Raw genomic sequence first — 22401 nt, 5'->3', positions numbered from 1 at the left:
TCCCCTAATTCATCCTGAAGAAATTTTAAGCCATGTGGAGACCAAGCTTGAAAAAGATGACAACTAAAATTCATTTGTTGTTTGGCACAATAGTCTTTGAATATGTAGTTGAAATTCACCAGTGAGTGGTGGGTCTGTAGGCATTTAATTTATTTGAGAATATATTATGTATTCAGGTTAAATCAACAGGGTCTTGTTGATTTTGTAGTTATTTACATTGACAGATATCTTAATAGAGGTTTGTGTGTATGCTTGTATGTGAGTATAGTCATGATATTATGATATTCTTGATGATATATAGTTGCAAGCAAATGGAAATCATTAAGGAATCTTAGACTTGGGTTATTTATATGGGTATGCTGCTGCTGCTGCTGCGTCGCTTCAGTCGTGTCCGACTCTGTGCGCCCCATAGACGGCAGCCCACCAGGCCCCGCTGTCTCTGGGATTCTCCAGACAAGAACACTGGAGTGGGTTGCCATTTCCTCCTCCAATGCATGAAATTGAAAAGTGAAAGTGAAGTCGCTCAGTCGCTTCCCATTCTTTGGGACCCCATGGACTGCAGCCTACCAGGCTCCTCTGTCCATGGGATTTTCCAGGCAGGAGTACTGGAGTGGGTTGCCATTGCCTTCTCCGTTATATGAGTATCAGTTCAGTTCAGTTCAGTCACTTAGTCATGTCCGACTCTTTGCGACCCCATGAGTCACAGCACGCCAGGCCTCCCTGTCCATTACCAACTCCTGGAGTTCACTCAGACTCATGTCCATCGAGTCAGTGATGCCATCCAGCCATCTGTCATCCCCTTCTCCTGCCCCCAATCCCTCCCAGCATCAGAGACTTTTCCAGTGAGTCAACTCGTTGCATGAGGTGGCCAAAGTACTGGAGTTTCAGCTTTAGCATTATTCCTTCCAAAGAACACCCAGGGCTGATCTCCTTCAGAATGGACTGGTTGGATCTCCTTGCAGTCCAAGGGACTCTTTAAGAGTCTTCTCCAACACCACAGTTCAAAAACATCAATTCTTCGGCCCTCAGCTTTCTTCACAGTCCAACTCTCACATCCATACATGACCACAGGAAAAACCATAGCCTTGACTAGACGGACCTTTGTTGGCAAAGTAATGTCTCTGCTTTTGAATATGCTATCTAGGTTGGTCATAACTTTTCTTCCAAGGAGTAAGCGTCTTTTAATTAAATTTACTTAGTATGTGATATCTTTGCTCTTCAGTTTATTGATCTAATAATATCATTAAAGAATATAATCTGGGTGTTTACCAGGTAGCTGCCTAATGGTTTTAATGCTGCTTAGAGCTAACCTTTATGTTTCCAAAGACTTCATGACATGATCAAACATTTGAAACACTTTTCCTAAGAGTTGTTGGATTTTCCTGTATGGGTATTGCAACTTAGTAGCATCTAGAGAGGGTCTCATAACAAACATCATTTCTTGAGAACAGAGAGTTGAAACTTGTAAATAGCTTCAAAGTACTCTGCAAAATGTGGTCATAGCCCTTGAATAGTTGAAAAGTACATTCTAAATTTTATCTAAAGGTAAAGAGGTTAAAAGTAGCTGTACTCTAAACCAGTGATTCTAAAGATGTGTAGAGATTAGGAAAACCTGGAAAGCACAATGGTCTTTTCAGAGTGTTTTTATATGTATGTATATATATGCACATATAATGACATGGATTAGGAATTATTTAGCTAAAACATTATATATGTAAAAACTACCATTAGCCACATGCAAAAGTATGGTCAAACTAAGCTTGACCAGCTATTTCTGGAAGTTACCCATCTTTAGATCATTTTTTTTAATAGGTCATTTTAAATGTGCATTTGAAATCATTTATTGACCTTGTCTGTGTGTTGGGACAAAGGGACTAAGATTGCCCTCAGGATCTTTGTGAGGCAGTAGAACATGTATTTGGTGGTGATGGTGATGATGCAGAGATAGTGATTCATGGAGTGCTCTGGGAGGCCCAAAGAGCCCCAACTGTCTTCATAGCTACTTCAGCACTCTCTGATCTCATGATTCCTTTTATATTCTTTTGAGATATCTGAGTGCTGGATACTATGACTACATCAGTGTACAAGACAGATGTCTCTGTTCCCCTGGTGTTTAAACTTAAGTTGGGAGACCAAGAAAAATAACTAAATAACTGTATAATTACTGTTATGAAAAGTATCATACAAGAAGAGATCAAAGGTAGAGGACAGGTAGGGATATGTTGCATCGAAAGACGAGGCCTCCTTGAGGAGTCAGCCATCAGGCAGCCTTCAGAAGCGGCCTTGAAGAGTGGGGAAGGAACAGCCCAGGCAGAGGGAGGGGCGCCTGACTTTGGCTGGAGCCCTTTGGGTGTGTAGTCCCCTCACCTGAGGTCTTGGTAGTGACAGTGGAAAGAATCTGCAGAGAAAAACTGGGATGGAGAAAGTAAGAGGATTTTTCACTCTGCAGCTTTGAGAGCAAGCAAATAGGAAAAGATAGTGATGTTTCCACTCCAGAGCTTGTAAGCTTGGTTATTTATCCTTGAGTGCACATGGTGGAATGCTTGACATGTAGTAGGTGTGCATTATTGTGCAGTGTAAACACATAGGTGTTTTATACATTCATTGACTCAGGTGACCAGCTAATTGTCCCTTATGTATTAGAGCTTTGTTTCTTTCTTTAATTAGGGTAGAAATTCTTTTGAGGATGAGACAAATATCATATACATTTATATCCCCCAATATTAGATAAAGCAATAAATGCTGTTGATTTATCACTGATTGCTTGAATTAAGTTCAGAAATTACACAAACCAATAGCCTTTTTTGTTATCCAATAAGCATGAAAATGACTAAAATCACATGACTAAATAAATTAGAAAGTGGTAAAGAACCCGCTTGCCAATGCAGAAGACATAAGAGATGCAGTTTCAGTCCTTGGGTTGGGAAGATCCCCTGGAGGAGAGCACGACAACCCATTCCAGTATTCCACCTGGAGAATCCCATGGACAGAGGAGCCTGGCAGACTATGGTCTGTAGAGTCTCACAGAGTCGGACACAACTGAAGTGACTTAGCACGCACTCAATGCATTGATAGAAAACAAACTAATACTTCCTTGATTGTTTGGTTTTCTCCAAATAGAAATCAAGAGCCAAAATATATAAATTCCTAAATTTTATAGAATTTGTCACATGATTGTCAATGGCTAAAATTTTAAGAAAGAAGTACTTTTGGCTGGGTTATATATCCATAACATAATTCAGCACTGTTTATTAATATCATCTGTGATATAGTCCTAAGTGGTATCAGTAAATGGAATCTAAACTAAATTTGTCTTCCTTCTTGAATTTCTCTGTTCACTTTTACAAAAATGCATCTGGGAGTGTGTTTATACTCTCAAAAGATTAACATTTTTAAGTTGTCTATTAAGTTAGTTGCCACAAGTCATATCATTTTAATATAATCCTTAAAAAAAACTTAGCGTGGAACCTAGCTTTTCAGATCTGTATTTATATAGAGCTTCTCCTAAGTCTTAATTTTTTCCATTTTGAGATATAATTGACGTGTAACATTGTATAAGTTGAAGGTGTGCAGTGTGTTGATTTGATACATTTATACATACTGCAAATGATTGTGTTAGCTAGCACCTATCTCAGGTCACATTATTACCAATTCTTTTTTGTGGTGAGAACATTCAAAAACCTCTTAGTAACTTTCAAGTATATAATACAGTATTGACTATAATCACTTTGCTGTTTATTAGATTCCCAGAACTTCTTCGTCTAAGAGCCGGAAGTTTGTACTCCTTGACCAACAGCTTGATTCCTTTCCCCCAGCCCAGTGCCCTGGTAACTGCCACTGAGGTCTTTGTTTCTCTGCATTCACCGTTTTTAGATTCTACATGAAAGTGATAGCATGTAGTATTTGTCTTCTCTGACGTACTTCACTTAGCTTAAGTGTCCTTAAGGTCCATCCATGTTGTGGCAAGTGACAGCGTGTACCCCTTTTTGAGTTCAGTTCAGTCACTCAATCATGTCTGATTCTTTGCCACCCCATGGACTGCAGCACTCCAGGCCTCCCTGTCCATCACCAACTCTCAGAGCTGGCTCAAACTCATTCCATCGAGTCGGTGATGCCATCCAACTATCTCATCCTCTGTCGTCCCCTTCTTCTCCTGCCCTCAATCTTCCCAGCATCAGGGTCTTTTCCAATGAGTCAGCTCTCCACATCAGGTGGCCAAAGTATTGGAGTTTCAGCTTTAGCATCAGTCCTTCCAATGAGTATTCAGGACTGATTTCCTTTAGGATTGCCTAGTTGAATCTCCTTGCAGTCCAAGGGACTCTCAAGAGTCTTCTCCAACACCTCAGTTCAAAAGCATCAATTCTTTGGCGCTCAGCTTTCTTTATAGTCCAACTCTCACATCCATACATGACTACTGGAAAAAAACCATAGCTTTGACTAGACAGACTCTTGTTGGCAAAGTAATGTCTCTGCTTTTTAATATGCTGTCTAGGTTGGTCTTAGATTTTCTTCCAAGGAGGAAGTGTCTTTTAATTTCATGGCTGCAGTCACCATCTGCAGTGATTTTGGAGTCCAAAAAAATAAAGTCTGTCACTGTTTCCATTGTTTCCCCATCTATTTGCCATGAAGTGATGGGACTGGATACCATAATCTTCGTTTTTTCAATGTTGAGTTTTAAGCCAACTTTTTCACTCTCCTCTTTCACTTTCATCAGGAGGCTCTTCACTTTCTGCCATAAGGGTGGTGTCATCTGTGTATCTGAGGTTATTGGTATTTCTCATGGCAATCTTGATTCCAGCTTATTTTCAGTGGCTGAATAATATTTCATTGTGTATATACCACAGCTTTACCATTTATTAATGGACACTTAGGTTGTTTCCATATTTTGGCTATTGTGAGTAACGCTGCAGTGACCATGGGATTATAAGTCTTTAATTTGTTTTTTAAAAATCAGTAACAGTCACAGTGATATAACTTAACTAGTTGAAAAGCAAAAAAAAAAAAAATCAGTCATTACCAGCCCATAAGTTATTTATGTAAGAACTTTACTAATTTGGGAAACATAATATATATAATAAAAGCTGAACTATGTAGTTATTTGGGGTGATTTTCTGAAAGCCGTTTATAAACCAAGTAAACCTCAAGGCATATTTTCGTGCCAAGAGCCTAGATTTAGTAGAATCTGCATTCATTTGTGGAAAAGAGCGTAGCAAATAATAACAGAATGCCCTTGAAGTTATTACACAGATATTCATATGTTCATGTAAACTTAAGTAGAACATCTCTATAATATAAAGTCTTTTGATTTTGAGTTGTGTAGTGACCGGGATGTCTGTTGTTTTCATATCCTCAAAAAGAAGTATGGAGACCCTACTGTATCAGCCAGTCCATATTTATAACCATTATCCATTTCAAAATATGTTTTGCAAATTCTGCTGTGGTGTTGAAGGCCTTTGGAATAATAACTTAAATCTGTTTAATTCATACTTTATCAGACTCTCCAAGAATTTGATCCAACTTTCTCATTTTCATTTCATTCCTGACAAGTATTGATATAATCTGATAATTGGACTTCCCCAGTGGCTCTGCAGTAAAGAATCCGCCTGCAATGCAGGAGACATGGATTCAGTCAGGAAGATCCCCTGGAGAAGAAAGTGGCAGCCCACTCCAGTACTCTTGCCTGGGAAATCCGATGGACAGAGGAACCTGGTGGGCTGCAGTCCATGGGGTCACAGAGTCGGAGTCGGACACAACTTAGTGACTGAACAACAACAGATCTGATAATTATGGAATTTTATTAATCCACATTCTAAGCTAGTTGAAAGGTACTCACTTGCATGGCATTCTCAACAGCCTTAAATATGACTGCATATAGCCTATTATAAATAACAAAGCAGAGGAATAGCACATGTGAAAAATGGCATTATGGTTTAGTTGGAAAAACATTAAGGCAGGACTCTTAATTCAAGTTTTAGCTCTGTTGTTATATAGGAAAGTCCCCATCCATAACAACATTTACATTTAATAGACAGTTAATTCAGTTACTTAAGCTTGGTGCATATGAAGCCCACGTCACTGATCTTGGTATCATATGTGATAGCTTCATACAAACAAAAAATCTTTCAAAGTCACAGGTTACAGAAGAAGTGTTAGGGCAAGGGACATTCAAGTTTATGGAATGGATATGTTCAAATCTGTCACTTGCTAGAGAAACAATACAAAGCAAATATCCTGCTGACGATGATTTTAATTGTATCATCTTCCTATTGCTAAAGTGGTGACCCTTGCTGAACTAATCTGAAATTGGAGTACAGCCAGTCTTCATCAGCTTGGCCAGTAAAGTTGGTTCTTGGAGTTTGGCTTCCATCCAGGCTGAGTAGGCAGACTTTAGAGGGAAATAGAAAAAAAGTCTGTCTTGATAATAGTCAATCAGAGCAGACTAAGCTGTTAGGAATTCTGAGCTATATTGCCTTAGTACCATCTCCCTTTTTTAAAGTTCATTTGCATAATACTTTTGATCAGGGCCCTTACTTTTCCATATGATATACATAGCTCATATATACTTTAAATAAATGAAGTTAATGATGATCTGCCTCAACTAAAAAGCAATAATAGTTGCAAGTAAAATTTTGTTCATACTACAATTCAAACTTAAGTGATTTGAAGTTATGTCTTTTGACTCTGGCCTCATTTTTTTTTTTTAATTTTATTTTATTTTTAAACTTTACATAATTGTATTAGTTTTGCTAAATATCAAAATGAATCCCCCACAGGTATACATGTGTTCCCCATCCTGAACCTTCCTCCCTCCTCCCTCCCCATACCATCCCTCTGGGTCGTCCCAGTGCACTAGCCCCAAGCATCCAGTATCGTGCATCGAACCTGGACTGGCATCTCGTTTCATACATGCTGTTTTACATGTTTCAATGCCATTCTCCCAAATCTTCCCACCCTCTCCCTCTCCCACAGAGTCCAAAAGACTGTTCTATACATCAGTGTCTCTTTTGCTGTCTTGTACACAGGGTTATTGTTACCATCTTTCTAAATTCCATATATATGCGTTAGTATACTGTATTGGTGTTTTTCCTTCTGGCTTACTTCACTCTGTATTTTTTAAAACAAATTTAAACTGAAATGCGGGGCTTCCCTGGTGGCTCAGTGATTAAAAAAACCCTCCTGCCAGTGCAGGAGACGTAGGTTTGGTCCCTAGGTCGGGAAGATCCCCTGGAGGAAGGCATGGCAAACCACCCCGTTATCTTGCCTGGGAAATGCCATGGGCAGAGGAGATTGAAGGTGGAAGGAGAAGGGGACGACAGAGGATGAGATGGCTGGATGGCATCACTGAGTCGATGGACGTGAGTCTGAGTAAACTCCGGGAGTTGGTGATGGACAGGGAGGCCTAGCGTGCAGCAGTCCATGGTGTCGCAAAGAGTCGGACACGACTGAGCAACTGAACTGACTGACTGAGGACCCTGGTGGGCTACAGTCCATGGGGTCACAAAAGAGCTGGACGCAACTTAGTGCCTAGACAACAACAGCAGACTGAGATGCAGAAGTTCTCTGATTGTGAGTATCAAGTAATGGTCAGTTAAATTATTGATTACAGTGGGTTTCTAAAAGAATGAAATTTTTTATAACAAGAAATTAGAAATCAGATTTTATTGAAAGTTATATTTTCAGTAAATATATTTACTGAATAATTTCTACTCAATTTTAGTTTTGACAAAGTCTCAGTTAATAGCATCTTTTCCATTCTGCCAGTACTGTGATTTTTACTCATAATGTTTCTCCTCAACAATACTAAATATTGTGCTGAACAATTTTTAGGATGGACTTTAAGACCTACTTTGCAAGAAAAAAGGCATCTTATTAGCCTATAAAACTTATGGATGGACAGATAAAAATACTCATTTCTTTCTTGAATAAAGTTTGATTATAATGCTCTTACCCTATAAAGAAAAGGACAGGCTTAATATTAATTGATCTCATTTTTTTTGTAGAAGATAGATGTGTATTCATAAGAGATAAGAGAAACATAATTCTTTATTTAGTATATAAGTCTGTTTCCCTGAAGACACCTCTCCAATAGAATACTCTAACATCAAGTTCTGCCTAAGTTTCCAATGGAAGTTTTTAGTCACTAATCAGTTTTTATAAGAGGGAAACCAACACAAGTATGACTTGCATGAAGGTAATAGATGCATAATTCATAGTATCACCTGGAGTAAATTCTTTTCTCATTTATGAACTAGCAGTAGGCCCACTAGATAGCTTTTTCTCCTTTCCCTTATACCCTCTCTTCTCACCCTTCACAGTCAGAAATCAACCGTACCACTTTACGACAATCATTTTTGTTAACTTACTGTCTTACTCCTCATTAGCGTGATAAATTTATTCTTAGGTCTACACCAAAGGTTTAAACTTATAAATAGTGTATCCTGCAGTACCCAAGGGTGCCAGCAGAAGTCATGGCGTGTACACCTGGTGTGGTTTCCTTGCATTATATCTAAGTTACTTACATCATTAATCAAAAATGTCTCCTGTGAAATATTTAATGTTAAATCTTTTTCGCTTTATAGCTCGCTGAAGATTCTTTCGGGATTCTTCATTGCCTGTACATATACAAAAGGCACTAACATTTGACCGTTAGGTGCTTTCTTCAAGGGTACTTTTATTTGGGCTGTTTACTCCTCAAAAATCAATGAGAAGAGTTAGTATTAATCCTAATTTTACAGATGATGAAACAGATGCAGTGAGATTTGATTACCTGCCTGAGGTCCTACAACTAGCAAATGACTGGAACCATGATTTGAACCATGTCAATAACAGAGTTCTGAGCCTGTGCCTTTTGAAAATTGAGATGTAATTATAACATTGTATTAATTTTTGATGTTTCTGAGCCTAAACTTTTAATCACTGTTTCACAGTTTGTTCTTGGTTCAATTCAGTTCAGTCTCTCAGTCGTGTCTGACTCTTTGCGACCCCATGGATCGCAGCACGCCAGGCCTCCCTGTCCATCACCAACTCCCGGAGTTCACCCAGATTCACGTCCATCGAGTCAGTGATGCCATCCAGCCAACTCATCCTCTGTCGTCCCCTTCTCCTCTTGCCCCCAGTCCTTCCCAGCATCAGAGTCTTAACAGAATTCTTCACAACTTAGAAATTTCTATCTACAAACTGATACGGCTATGCATCAGACATTTTGAAATAATTTGCTTCAGATTAATTTCCTTGGAAAAGTCAATGGTGTTTCAGTTTCTTTACCAGAACTAAGCCAAATTCTGTAGTTTAGCTGATTCTACACAGTCCTTTGATAAGACAACACTGTTACTTACATACTACCAGGAAAAAAACACTGTCAATTTAAATTTACTATAACAGCTCTTTCAGATGTATTTATACATATCTATGTTAAGACTTTGGTACGTATGTAATGGATGTAAAATAAATGGTTTAAAAGTTCCTATAATTTCATCAAATTCAGAGTCCAACTGTTTGATTCACTTTGATTCTATAATTTATGTCCAGTTTTTCAACCCAGTATTGTCTTTTGGGGCTGTCAATAACATTAGTGATACAGTGTTTCTTTAAAGACTTTACTCTTGTCTCTGAGATTTTCTTCCAAGCCATTGTTTATTAAAAGCCTTAATACTTAAATTCCAATTCCGTACTGAACACTGTGTTTCCTAAGTGTGACCATGCGGTTTCCGGTTCCTGACAGATCTGTCTTTAAAACTTCACGGCAACCACGTCTTCATCTGTTTGCCAGAAGCCATCACATTCTGTATTGTGTGTTAATGCAGATACACCAGGCTCTGTGCAGAGATAATGGATTGTGAGACAGGGAAGGAATCTGAGCTGGAAAGTAAAACTTGGGAGATTATTATGGCAAACACTGAAGCCAAGGGTCAGAGGAGGCAGCAGTCTAGAGGCAGGCGCCTAAAGGAGAGTAGGAATGGAGCAATGGGACCATCTGGCAAGGATAAGCATAAAGGTCAGGAAGTTGCTAGAATTACAGTCAGCTTGGAGAGGCAACTTGTTAGGCATTTAGGCAAATTTAGGCTTTCAGCTGTATCTAGGAGAAAAATCCTTTAGTATACTAGTTTCTTTAAATACTGTTTATAAACAATACAGAGTTACTCTCCTTTCATTTAAAAGGTATTTCTTTCCTTTTTTTAAAAGGATAACTCATATTGTATCAATAAAGCATTTGTTTCTCAGTGGAACTAACTTGGGTCCAGTGGGCCGGCACGAGAGCTCCTAGGGACACAGATAGGCTGCTTCTGTGTTCTTGGGCGTGGAGGGGCAGTGAGGAGAGAAACCGACAGGCAGGTCCTGAGACCGAGCAGCGTCTGGGGTGCTGGCATCAGCCCTCCTACTCTCACAGTGAGGGAGTGACCTCCCTACCAAGATTAATGTCAGGAAGTAAGCCTGTTGCAACCTGTTCTTAAATTCTCTTTTGAAAGCTTCTCTGGATATTTTTCATGGTTTTACATAATTAACATGATTATTAGGAAGTATATACAAAGAACTGCCTTTTCAGAGATTGATAATGGATGCCGACCAGGAAGTATGGAAGAAAGGCAGCTTTCTTCAGTCCTGTAACTAACCATTCACGTATAGGGTTCATTCCACAGGTTAAACAAGTGCATTGTTTGTGCCTAAGACTCTCATTTTGTTACATCTGTTAGTACTTTTGAACAACTTTTTCTTTTAGATTTTACATAACTAATTTAATGAAGTTTACTACTTTCTTTCTGATGTTAGATAAAGAAAAACAGTAAAATTCCAGTTTAAAGAACGTTTCAAATGATGTTTTTGGAGTGTTTTGAACTCCCTCATCTGACTTCTAGAGCTGAAGCCAACAGGAAACCAGCTGGTCCTTTTTGAAGGGAAACTTTACCAAACAGTCACAAGAATAAAGAATTATTTTGCCCTTAGTCCAGCTACAGACATGAGATCATAGTGGTATTTCAGAATCTCTTCTGACTCTGATGTGTCCAGCTAAACAGTTTCTTCATGAACAGTTAATGTGAAACTATCAAAATTGTACCTGTAAAAAAGGACCAAATTACTAGCTAGAGAACCCCAACATTTATTAAACAGGTATTCTGAAATGTAACATGTCAATTAAAAATTTTGGTATCAGAATTAATCGCAAGGTATTCATTACCACTAAAAATCAGTCTGTGGCAGGGAGGAATGTGCTATCTTAGAGTTGTAGATTAAAGCAAGGAACAATGTTTTTGCAAAATCGCAAGAATGTGCCAAGCATTTAATATTATATGTAAGGGCTGATCACATCTGAGATAGCTCACATGTGGACCTTCTTCAGTTTACTCTAGAATTCATTATAAGCTGAAATTGTGGAAGATATTCTAATATACTGAATGGTGAACAGAATATATAAAGAAGCTGTAAAGAGAAAACAGAGCAGATTGACAAAAAATCAAAAACATCTTATTTCCCGAGTTGTGCTCTAGAAAGACAGATTATTAAAGGAGTAGCTTATAAAGTACAGGAAGCAAGAATGTTCCCAAAGATTCAGATTTACCAATAAAGATAAATTTTGGTTGGTACTGCAAAACTGCCTTAATGACACATACTTATTTACCTTGGAAACAAGTATTAAAAAATGCAGAAACACAAAAACTTAGCATTGAACTACTTTGCTATGGTATTCATTTTGGGTCTATTAGATCTCAAATTATTACAGTTTACTGTACTCACATGCAATATGCATACAAATATTGGATGTGACAGTTTCTTCAGCATTTGTTTTTTTAGTGCACTCAGCAGTACTTTGAGGCTCTGCAGAGGAAATAAGAAAAAGGTTAATGGGAACCCACTGATCAGCTTCTCTGTGGCCAGACATCACTACTTAAAATATATTAGAGGTTCAGAACATGTTCAAGGATATGAGGTGACAACAAGTTATAGTATTTCAAAGCTCTGTATGTTCATCTTTTGGTTTCCTGTTCCAGGGGCGTTGTTTTGGTTTCTTCCTGCACAGATCCATGTTGGTTGCAGCTTGTCCATGTCCCACTCCTTTCCTTTATGCGTCTCTGCCTCTCTGGTCCTGTCTCTCCCGTCTGCTGCTTATCGCCATCTCCAGTTGCCCTCACCTCCTTCCTTTTTGTTTCCAGCTCTTTTATTTCTGTCACAGCTGTTGTTTCCTGACTACCCAGTCTCTTCCCACGCCAACAAACACAGAGAAGCTTAGAGGCCATTCTGCCCATTTTAAGAAGACCTGACTTTCCAGCTCTTGTTATTTGTAGTCCCACAGTCACAGAAAGAGTATCTGGTGGGCCATCTTACAGAGTAAGGAAGTGTTCTGTACCTGAAAGCGTTTGGGAGGGGATGGATCTCAGAAGTGCTTAGGGCTTAGAAAGACTTTTTTTTCCTTTTAATTGTGTGATGTTTTTTATTTGAAGTATAATATATAGTAAAATTCATCTCTTCTAGTATCTAGTTGTATGAGTCCTGACAAATGTGTGCAGCTGTGTACACATCAACAATGTCAAGGTGGAGAAAGGTTCAGTCGCCCCCCAAAATTCTCTGCTGCTCATTTGTAGTCAACCTGTCCCTGGTACCTCAGCTTCTAGCAACTAGTTAATCTGTTTTTTTGTCCCTCTAGTTTTGCCTAGGGCTTCCCTGGTGGAGCTTCCTGCAGAGCTCGGCCGGTAAAACATCAGCCTGCAATGCAGGAGACCTGGGTTCAATTCCTGGGTTGTGAAGATCCCCTGGAGAAGGAAATGTCAACCCACTCCAGTATTCTTGCCTAGAGAATCCCATGGACGGAGGAGCCTGGAGGGCTACAGTCTGTGGGGTGGCAAGAGTCAGACACAACTGAGCAACTGAACCACCATATAGTATTTGTCTTTTTGTGACTGACAGTTCATTTAGCGTGATGTCATCAAGGTTCTTCCATACTGTAGTATGTATAAAAGTTTCCTTACATTTCCAGCCTCAGTAATACTCCACTGTATGTATGGTGTATATACCACATATTGTTTATCCATGAGTCAGTGGACTGTTGGGTTGCTTCTGTCTTTTGACTATCGTGAATGATACGGTTATGAACACTGTCGTACAAATGCATTTTAGATATTTACCAATAATTGGAATTGCTAGATCATATGGTTATTCTATTCCAGATTTTTTGAGGGGCTGCCATGCTGTGTTCTGTAGCAACTTTACCATTCCCACCCATAGTGCAGAAGGGTTCCAGTTTCTTCACATTCTCACCAACATTTGTTATTTTCTGCCTTTCTGATAGTAGCCATCCTAATGGGTGTGAGGTGATATTTCACTGTGGATCTGATTTGCATTTCCCTAATACTAGCAAGGTTGAACATCTTCTTAATTGTTTACTGGCCATTTGTGTGTCTTCTTTGGAGAAATGTTTATTCTAGTCCTTTGTCTGTGTTGTGATCAGCCTACTTGTTTTTTTGTTCTTGAATTGTAGGAGTTCTTCATATATTCCGGATATATGTTTAGCAAATTTATTTTCCAATTTGTAGGTTGCCTTTTCACTCTCTTGATTGTATCCTTTGATGCACAGAAGTTTTAAATTTTGCCATAGTCCAAATGTATCTGTTTTTTCTTTTATTGCCCATGATATATCCAAGAAATCATGTACAGTGTTATGAAGCTTTTCATATATATATTTTCTCATGAAGAGTTTTATAGTTTTAGCTCTTATGCTTAGGTCTTTGATCCATTTTTAGTTATTTTTTGCATATGATGTGAAGCACAGAACTAACTTCAGTCTTCTTCATATGGATATCCAGTTTTCCCAGCACCGTTTGTTGAAAAAATTGTGATTTTCCCATTGAATGGCCATGGCAACCACAGATGTGAAAATCATTTGATCCCATATGTGAGGGTTTATTTCTGCACTTTCTGTTCCTTTGGTCTGTGTGCCTGCTTTTATGTCCATACTATGTTGCTTTGATTACAGTAGCTTTGTAATAAGTTTGAGATCCAGAAATGTGAGACCTCTAACTTTGTTCTTGATTTTTCAAGATTGTTTTGTCTATTCAGTATTTCTTGAGATGCCTATATGAATTTTGGGATGGATTTTTCTGTTTCTCTAAAAAACACTGTTGGGATTTTGATAGGGATTACATGGAATTTGTAGATCACTTTGTGTTGTATTGACATCTTCGCAATATTCAATCTTCCATCCATCTCCATGGTATGTCTTTCTGTTTATTTGTGTCTTTAATATCGTTCAACAACTTATTTTCATTGTACAGGTCTTTCACTTTCTTGGTTAAGTTTATTCCTAAGTAGTTTATTCTACTTAATGCTGTTATGAATGGAATTGTTTTCTTAATTTCCTTTACACATTGTTCAGTATCTATAGAATCACAACTAATTTTCGTGTGCTGATTTTTATATCCTGCAGCTTTGCTGAACTCATTTGTTCTAACAGCTTTTTTTGTGGAATCTTTGGGATTATCTACATATAAGATCATGTCATCCACAACAGAGATCATTTCACTTCTTCCTTTCCAGTTTAGATGCCTTTTATCTATTAATTGCCTGATTCCTCTGGCTGGGACTTTCTGTACCATATTGAATTTTAAGTGGTGAAGTAGTAATGCTTCTCTTATTTTCTGATCTTAAAGGAAAAGGCTTCAGTCTTTCACCTCTGAGTCTGCTATCAGTTATGTGCTTTTCTTATATGGCCTTTTTATGTTAGCAAATTTCTTTCTAGTCCAAGTTTATTGAGTGCTTTGAATCACAAAAGCGTGCTGAAATTTTTCAGTGCTTTTTTTTTTTTTACATCAATTGAGATGATCACGTGGTTTTCTCCTTCATTCTTGCTAAGGTGGTATCTTATATTGGTTTTTGTTTGTTCATCCACTCTTGTATTCCAGAATCTCTTTTCATTTTTTAATTGTGTCTTTGAAAGAGAATGTCTCTCTTTTCTTAGTTTTTAAAAATGGATCATCTTTTTGGTGTTGTATCTAAGCAACCCTTTGCCTACCTGAAGGACACATGGATTTTTCTATGATTTCTTCTATAAGTTTACATTTTGGTTAATTTTTGTATAGAATATGAGATATGAGCCAAGATTGTTTTTCCTTTTGTGTGTAGTTATCCGGTTGTTTCAGTACTATTTGTTTAAAAGACTATTTTTTCCCCTTTGGGTCGCCTTAGACCTTTAATGATAACTCTCTTCATTTTAATCATTATCACACATTTTCCTGTCTTTGTGGACATCCAAGTTTTGATTTTTTGTCATAGTCTTCCACCTGAAGAACTTTCTTTAATATTATAGTATATGTCTGCTGATAATGAATTCTCTCAGCAGCTGTTTATCTGAAAAGCTGCTTATTTATTTCACGTTCATGTAGAGAGTTATGTGTGTAAAGTTCTGAGTTGAGAATTGTTTTCTTTCAGGAATGTCACTCCTTTGTCTTCTGAATTACTTAGTTTGTGATATAATTGTTACTTTTGTTCCTCTGTGTGTAACATGTTTTTGAGCTTTCTGTATTTGTAATTTAATGTATTTTATTATTTTTTGAAAATTCTTAGCCATTAGCTCTTCAAGTATTTCTTCAGCCTTTTTTTCTCTTCTCCTGGGATTCTAGTTAGACGTTGGTTGAATAGTTTGGTATTGTCCCACGTCTTAGATGCCCTGTTTATTTTCATTCATTTTTCTATTTGTGTTTCAGTTTGGCTAATTTCTATTTGTCTGGATTCAAGTTCACTGACTTTTATGTATCTATGTCAGGTTTACTGATGAACTTGTCAAAAGAATTCTCGTCTCTATTATATTCTTTACTTCTAGCATTTCCATTTGACTCTTATAGTTTTCACGTCTGTTGAAATTCAACATCTGACAATATAGTGTATCCTCCTTTTCCATTAAAACCTTTAACGTAGCTATTTCATATTCTTTGTTTTTGAAAATTTATTTTTAATTGGAGGATAATTGCTTTACAGTGTTGTCTTGGTTTTTGCCATACATCAACAGGAATCAGCCATAGGTAAACATATGTCCTCTCCTTCTTGAACCTCCCTCCCGTCTCTCACCCCATCCTACCCCACTGGGTTGTCACAGAGCTGCAGACTGAGTTCCCTGTGTCATACAGCACACTCTCGCTGGCTATCTGTTTTACCTACGGTAATGTGAATGTTTCAGTGCTACTCTCTCAGTTGATCCCACCCTCTCCTTTCCCCACTGTGTCCACAAGCCTCTCCTCTATGTCTGCATCTCTAGTGCTGCCCTACAGATAGGTTCACCAGTACCATTTCCCTAGATTCCATATATATGCGTTAATGTATGATATTTATTTTTCTCTTACTGACACATACTTCACTGTGTATAACAGGCTCTAGATTTATCCACCTCCCTAGAACTGAATCAAATTTGTTCCTTTTTATGGCTAAGTAATATTCCACTGTGTATATGTACCACAATATCTTCATTCATTCATCTGTCAATGGACATTTAGGTTGCTTCCCCTAGCTATTGTAAATAGTGCTGCAATGAACATTGGGGTACATGTGTCTTTTAGAATGTGATTTTCCCAGGATATATGCCCAGTAGTGAGATTGATGGGTCTTATGGTAATTTTATTCCTAGTTTTTTAAGAAATCTCCACACTGTTCTCCATCATGACTGTATCAGTTGACATTCCCACCAACAGTACTCCTTGTTTTGACAAATTCTACATTGGCGTTGTCTATGGGTATGACTCTGTTGATTGCTTTCTCTCTTGGCAATAGGTTTTTTCCCCTTGCTTTTTTGGTATGTCTTATAATTTTTTTTTAATTGATTGCCAGAAGCAAGGCATTCAATGAAGATAAATAGTATTTCCTCCTGGAGATGGGCCTGACTCTTCTGATAGCCTGTTTGTATGAAGGTTAAGCTGGTTTACTCAGGGGTTGACCTGGATTTGGAATGTTGTTGCTATGGTTACCACAGTGCATCACAGGCTTTAAACATGTCTAGCATTTCTTTGTGCATAGAGTTGGCATTTGATCGCTAGAAGGTTTTCTTCCTGTTTCTGCTCCTCCCTCAGCTTTTGGTATTTCCTGTGTACCCTTGCCTCAGAGGGGGTCTGTCTCTTGACCTCCCCCCAGTAGATGGCTGCTCTCAGCTTGATGGTAGAGGATAGGTTAAGAGTCTCAATTTTCCGCATCCACTCAATCTTGGGCAGGCACTGAATCCCAGGGTATCAGGGTAGGGTTTTCTCAGTGATCCTGTCCCTACAAGTAGCAGATGAATTCAGCCTTGTAAACTTGAGAGTCTTATGCAAGAGTTTCCTGCCCCTTCCCCCAAGATTGGAGAACTCTAACGGTCTCAGACTATTTCTTGTCCTTTTCACGGGCTATCTTAGGGTTTTATTCTCCTACTTTTCCCCTAGCTACCGCAGGTTTTCATCTGTGACTGGGAGGGTGATGGTAACAAGATTTTTTCCCCTTCTCCCATGGCTTAAGGCTTTGTTTCCATAGAGGAAAAGGGTCCTGACCATGCTTTGTGGCTTTTCCATAGTGATAGCCTTTCCCTTCACCCGAGGATTCCTGGAACTTCTGTCCAGGAACCCCTTCTGTGGGGTTCAGGGCCCAGCAGAGTGGCACATGGATGCGTTCTGGTTCACTAGCCTGGAAGCTCTCCAAACCTCATCCTTTTGGGTTTTTATGAAGGCTCCATTACACAGGCATAATGGATTAAATCATTGGCCGTTGGTGTCGCCAGTCCCCCTTCCCTCCCTAGTAATCTAGGATTGAGACTGAAAGTTCCAACTCTTTTCATGTGGTTGGTTCCCTTAGCATTCAGTACCCCCATCTTTAGGGCATCCCCCAAGTCACCTCATTAACATAAACTCAGCTGTGGCTGAACAGGGCTTTATTTATGAATAACAAGATGCATTTCACCTTTATGGCTCTGGATCAGTTTCAGAAACTAAGGACAGAAGACCACATATTATTAAAAAGATACTCCCATTGCTCTTCTTGCTTAGGAAATTCAAAGGGTTTGGGGGAAGTATTGAGCTAGGAACCATCAGATCAGATCAGATCAGTCGCTCAGTCGTGTCCGACTCTTTGCGACCCCATGAATCACAGCACACCAGGCCTCCCTGTCCATCACCAACTCCCAGAGTTCACCCAGACTCACGTCCATCGAGTCAGTGATGCCATCCAGCCATCTCATCCTCTGTCGTCCCCTTCTCCTCCTGCCCTCAATCCCTCCCAGCATCAGAGTCTTTTCCAATGAGTCAACTCTTCGCATGAGGTGGCCAAAGTACTGGAGTTTCAGCTTTAGCATCATTCCTTCCAAAGAAATCCCAGGGCTGATCTCCTTCAGAATGGACTGGTTGGATCTCCTTGCAGTCCAAGGGACTCTCAAGAGTCTTCTCCAACACCACAATTCAAAACCATCAATTCTTTGGCGCTCAGCCTTCTTCACAGTCCAACTCTCACATCCATACATGACCACAGGAAAAACCATAGCCTTGACTAGGCAAACCTTTGTTGGCAAAGTAATGTCTCTGCTTTTGAATATGCTATCTAGGTTGGTCATAACTTTCCTTCCAAGGAGTAAGCATCTATTAGTTTCATGGCTGCAGTCACCATCTGTAGTGATTTTGGAGCCCCCAAAAATAAAGTCTGACACTGTTTCCACTGTTTCCCCATCTATTTCCCATGAAGTGATGGGAGCGGATGCCATGATCTTCATTTTCTGAATGTTGAGCTTTAAGCCAACTTTTTCACTCTCTTCTTTCACTTTCATCAAGAGGCTTTTGAGTTCCTCTTCACTTTCTGCCATAAGGGTGGTGTCATCTGCATATCTGAGGTTATTGATATTTCTCCCGGCAATCTTGATTCCAGCTTGTGTTTCTTCGAGTCCAGCGTTTCTCATGATGTACTCTGCATAGAAGTTAAATAAACAGGGTGACAATATACAGCCTTGACGAACTCCTTTTCCTATTTGGAACCAGTCTGTTGTTCCATGTCCAGTTCTAACTGGTGCTTCCTGACCTGCATACAAATTTCTCAAGAGGCAGATACAGAACTAAAATATATGTTTATTATGAATCACAGTACTTTAGATACATAATGTGTTTGAGCTATACATAGTGTTAGTTTGTTTGCTAGGGCTGGCCTAACAAATAGCACAGGCCAGGGTGGCTTAAACAGTAGACATTTATTTTCTATAGGCTGGGAGTCTGAGAACAAGTTGTTGGTGGCGTTCTTTTTGAGACCCGTCCTTGACTTGCAGGTGGCTGCTTGCAGGTGGCTTCTTCCAGTGTCTTCACATGACCTTCCTCTCTGCGTGTTTGTGTTGTAATCTCCTTTTATAAGGACACCTTTTATAAGGTCATATTGGATTAAGGATCACCCTAATTGCCCCATTTAATTTAACTACCTCTTTTCAGACCTGTCTCCAAGTTATACACATATTTTGAGATACTGGGAGTTAGTACTTTAACATATTCATTCATGAGTGGACACAGTTCAGCCCAGAATGCAAAAAATTGAAAAAAAAAAAAAAAAACAGTGGGAAATGTAGAACTTTCTGTGATGATAGTGCTATATTTTTGCTCTCCTGTACGGTGGCCACTAGTTCCCTGTGGCTATTGACTGTACGAAATGTACCCAAAGGGATTGAGAAGCTGAATTTTTTACTCTATTTGGTTTTGAGCACTTTAAATTTAAATGGCCACATGCAGCTAGTGACTAACATTTGGACAGTACAGATGTTAACTAATGTCTTCATTTGACATACACAGAACTGAAGATCAAAACAGTTGAGAGACTAATCTGATATCACACAAATAATGATTGAAATAATGGTGAAGTAGGCTGAGTTTTCACATTCTTAATGGGTTTTTCTACCTACAGATTGTAAAATAAAACCCAAAGAAATAAAATATAACACTCCTATTTTTGTTCTTTTTCCTTTTATAAAGACAGGATAATCTTAGGTTACAACTGAGAAATTTTCAACATATGTGTTTCAGAAATATTCAAGATCATTTTCTCTGCTCTTTCATTTTTAAGAGGTTTGATACTTGCGTATATCAAGTGTTTAAATTAGTTTAATAGGACTTTTGTTGTCAGATTGTAAAGTCTATTTAAATAAAACTAATGTCTGTAGTGGAAAAATTGGTAGATGGTTTAAAAATCCATATTCAGTTAGAGAAGATGAATCAGTGCATACTTTATCAGAAAATCTGAATCTGAAAAATCATTCCACAAAAGAAGAAATGGGAAGTGCTTTCTCTTTAAAGATAGAAATTGGTTGTTAAATTAATGTGTGTTAGTCACTCAGTTGTGTCTGACTCCTTGTGACCCCATGGACTGTAGCCTGCCAGGTTCCTCTGCCCATGGAATTCTCCAGGCAAGAAAATTGGAGCAGGTTGCCATTTCCTTCTCCAGGGGATCTTCCCAACCCAGGATTGAACCCGGGTCTTCTGTATTGCAGGCTGATTCTTTACTGTTTGAGCCACCAGAGGAGCCCTGTTAAATCAATAACTTGTTTGATTTTGTCCTTTCATGTTTGATGAAATTTTTTCTATGAACTTCAGAAAAAATGTTAAGTTTTCATTTAAAACTAATTTTAGTTAGGAGGGGGTTCAAAAGAGAGGGGATATGTGTATACCTATCACTGATTCATGCTGAGGTTTGACAGAAAACAATCAAACTCTGTAAAGCAATTATCCTTCAATTAAAAATAAGTAAATTTTTAAAAGGTGAATAAATAAAACATTTTGATATTGGGAAAACTAGTACAATTATATAAAGTTTAAAAATAAAATAAAATTAAAAAAAAAACTAATTTTAGAATTACAGAAAAATTGCAAAAACTGTACAAAGAATTTCCATATACCCTCACCCAGCTTACCTTCGTGTTAGCATTTTACATAACCATAGACCACCTGATCTGCCTTTTGAGAAATCTATATGCAGGTCAGGAAGCACCAGTTAGAACTGGACATGGAACAACAGACTGGTTCCAAATAGGAAAAGGAGTACGTCAAGGCTGTATATTGTCACCCTGTTTATTTAACGTCTATGCAGAGTACATCATGAGAAACGCTGGACTCGAAGAAACACAAGCTGGAATCAAGATTGCGGGGAGAAATATCAATAACCTTAGATATGCAGATGACACCACCCTTATGGCAGAAAGTGAAGAACTCAAAAGCCTCTTGATGAAGTGAAAGTGGAGAGTGAAAAAGTTGGCTTAAACCTCAACATTCAGAAAACGAAGATCATGGCATCCGCTCCCATCACTTCATGGGAAATAGATGGGGAAACAGTGGAAACAGTGTCAGACTTTATTTTTGGGGGCTCCAAAATCACTACAGATGGTGACTGCAGCCATGAAACTAAAAGACGCTTACTCCTTGGAAGGAAAGTTATGACCAACTTAGATAGCATATTCAAAAGCAGAGACATTACTTTGCCAACAAAGGTTCGTCTAGTCAAGGCTATGGTTTTTCCTGTGGTCATGTATGGATGTGAGAGTTGGACTGTGAAGAAGGCTGAGCGCTGAAGAATTGATGCTTTTGAGCTGTGGTGTTGGAGAAGACTCTTGAGAGTCCCTTGACTGCAAGGAGATCCAACCAGTCCATTCTGAAGGAGATCAGCCCTGGGATTTCTTTGGAAGGAATGATGCTAAAGCTGAAACTCCAGTACTTTGGCCACCTCATGCGAAGAGTTGACTCATTGGAAAAGACTCTGATGCTGGGAGAGATTGGGGGCAGGAGGAGAAGGGGACGACAGAGGATGAGATGGCTGGATGGCATCACTGACTCGATGGACGTGAGTCTGAGTGAACTCCGGGAGTTGGTGATGGACAGGGAGGCCTGGTGTGCTGCGATTCATGGGGTCGCAAAGAGTCGGACATGACTGAGTGACTGAACTGATCTGAATATAATTTTCAAAACCAAGAAATTGACATTGATACAATATTATTAACTAAACTACAGATCTTAATTTTCACCAATGTCCCTTTTATGTTCTAGGAACCCATCTGGATTCCACATTGTATTTAATTATTTCTTCTAAGTCTCCTCCATTCTGTTTCTCAGACTTACCTTTTCTTGACACTTTCGAAGTGTGCCAGTCAGCTTTTTTGTAGAATGTTCCTCAGTTTGGGTTTATATGTTTTTTCCAAAATTGGGATGATGGTTATGCATGTTTGGAAAGAATGCCACAGAAATGATCTTGATACACTGATATGTATTCTTACTGGTGATGAGCTTTAGAAATATTGATGATTGAAACGATGCTTTCTTTTATATATATATATTAAGATTACTGTAAAATATCAATCCACCGAAACATTTGCTCTGTGATGCAAATAACTTCTCAAAAACTAAAATTCTGATTAAAGAAACCTATTATCATTACTAGTTAGTTAATGGGATG

At 38.6% G+C, this 22401-nt stretch overlaps 1 protein-coding gene across 4 annotated transcripts in view; it reads left to right on the top strand.

The window, feature by feature from the left end:
- HOMER1 (homer scaffold protein 1) overlaps window positions 1-22401 on the top strand; it is a 134354-nt gene that overhangs the window by 86966 nt on the left and 24987 nt on the right. The window lies entirely within an intron of this gene.

This window comes from Bos mutus, chromosome 10 (assembly GCF_027580195.1).
Source record: "Bos mutus isolate GX-2022 chromosome 10, NWIPB_WYAK_1.1, whole genome shotgun sequence".
NCBI classification, from domain to species: Eukaryota; Metazoa; Chordata; class Mammalia; order Artiodactyla; family Bovidae; genus Bos; species Bos mutus.
Note: the sequence above shows the minus strand (reverse complement) of the source record. Positions and strands in the feature narration are given on the sequence as shown.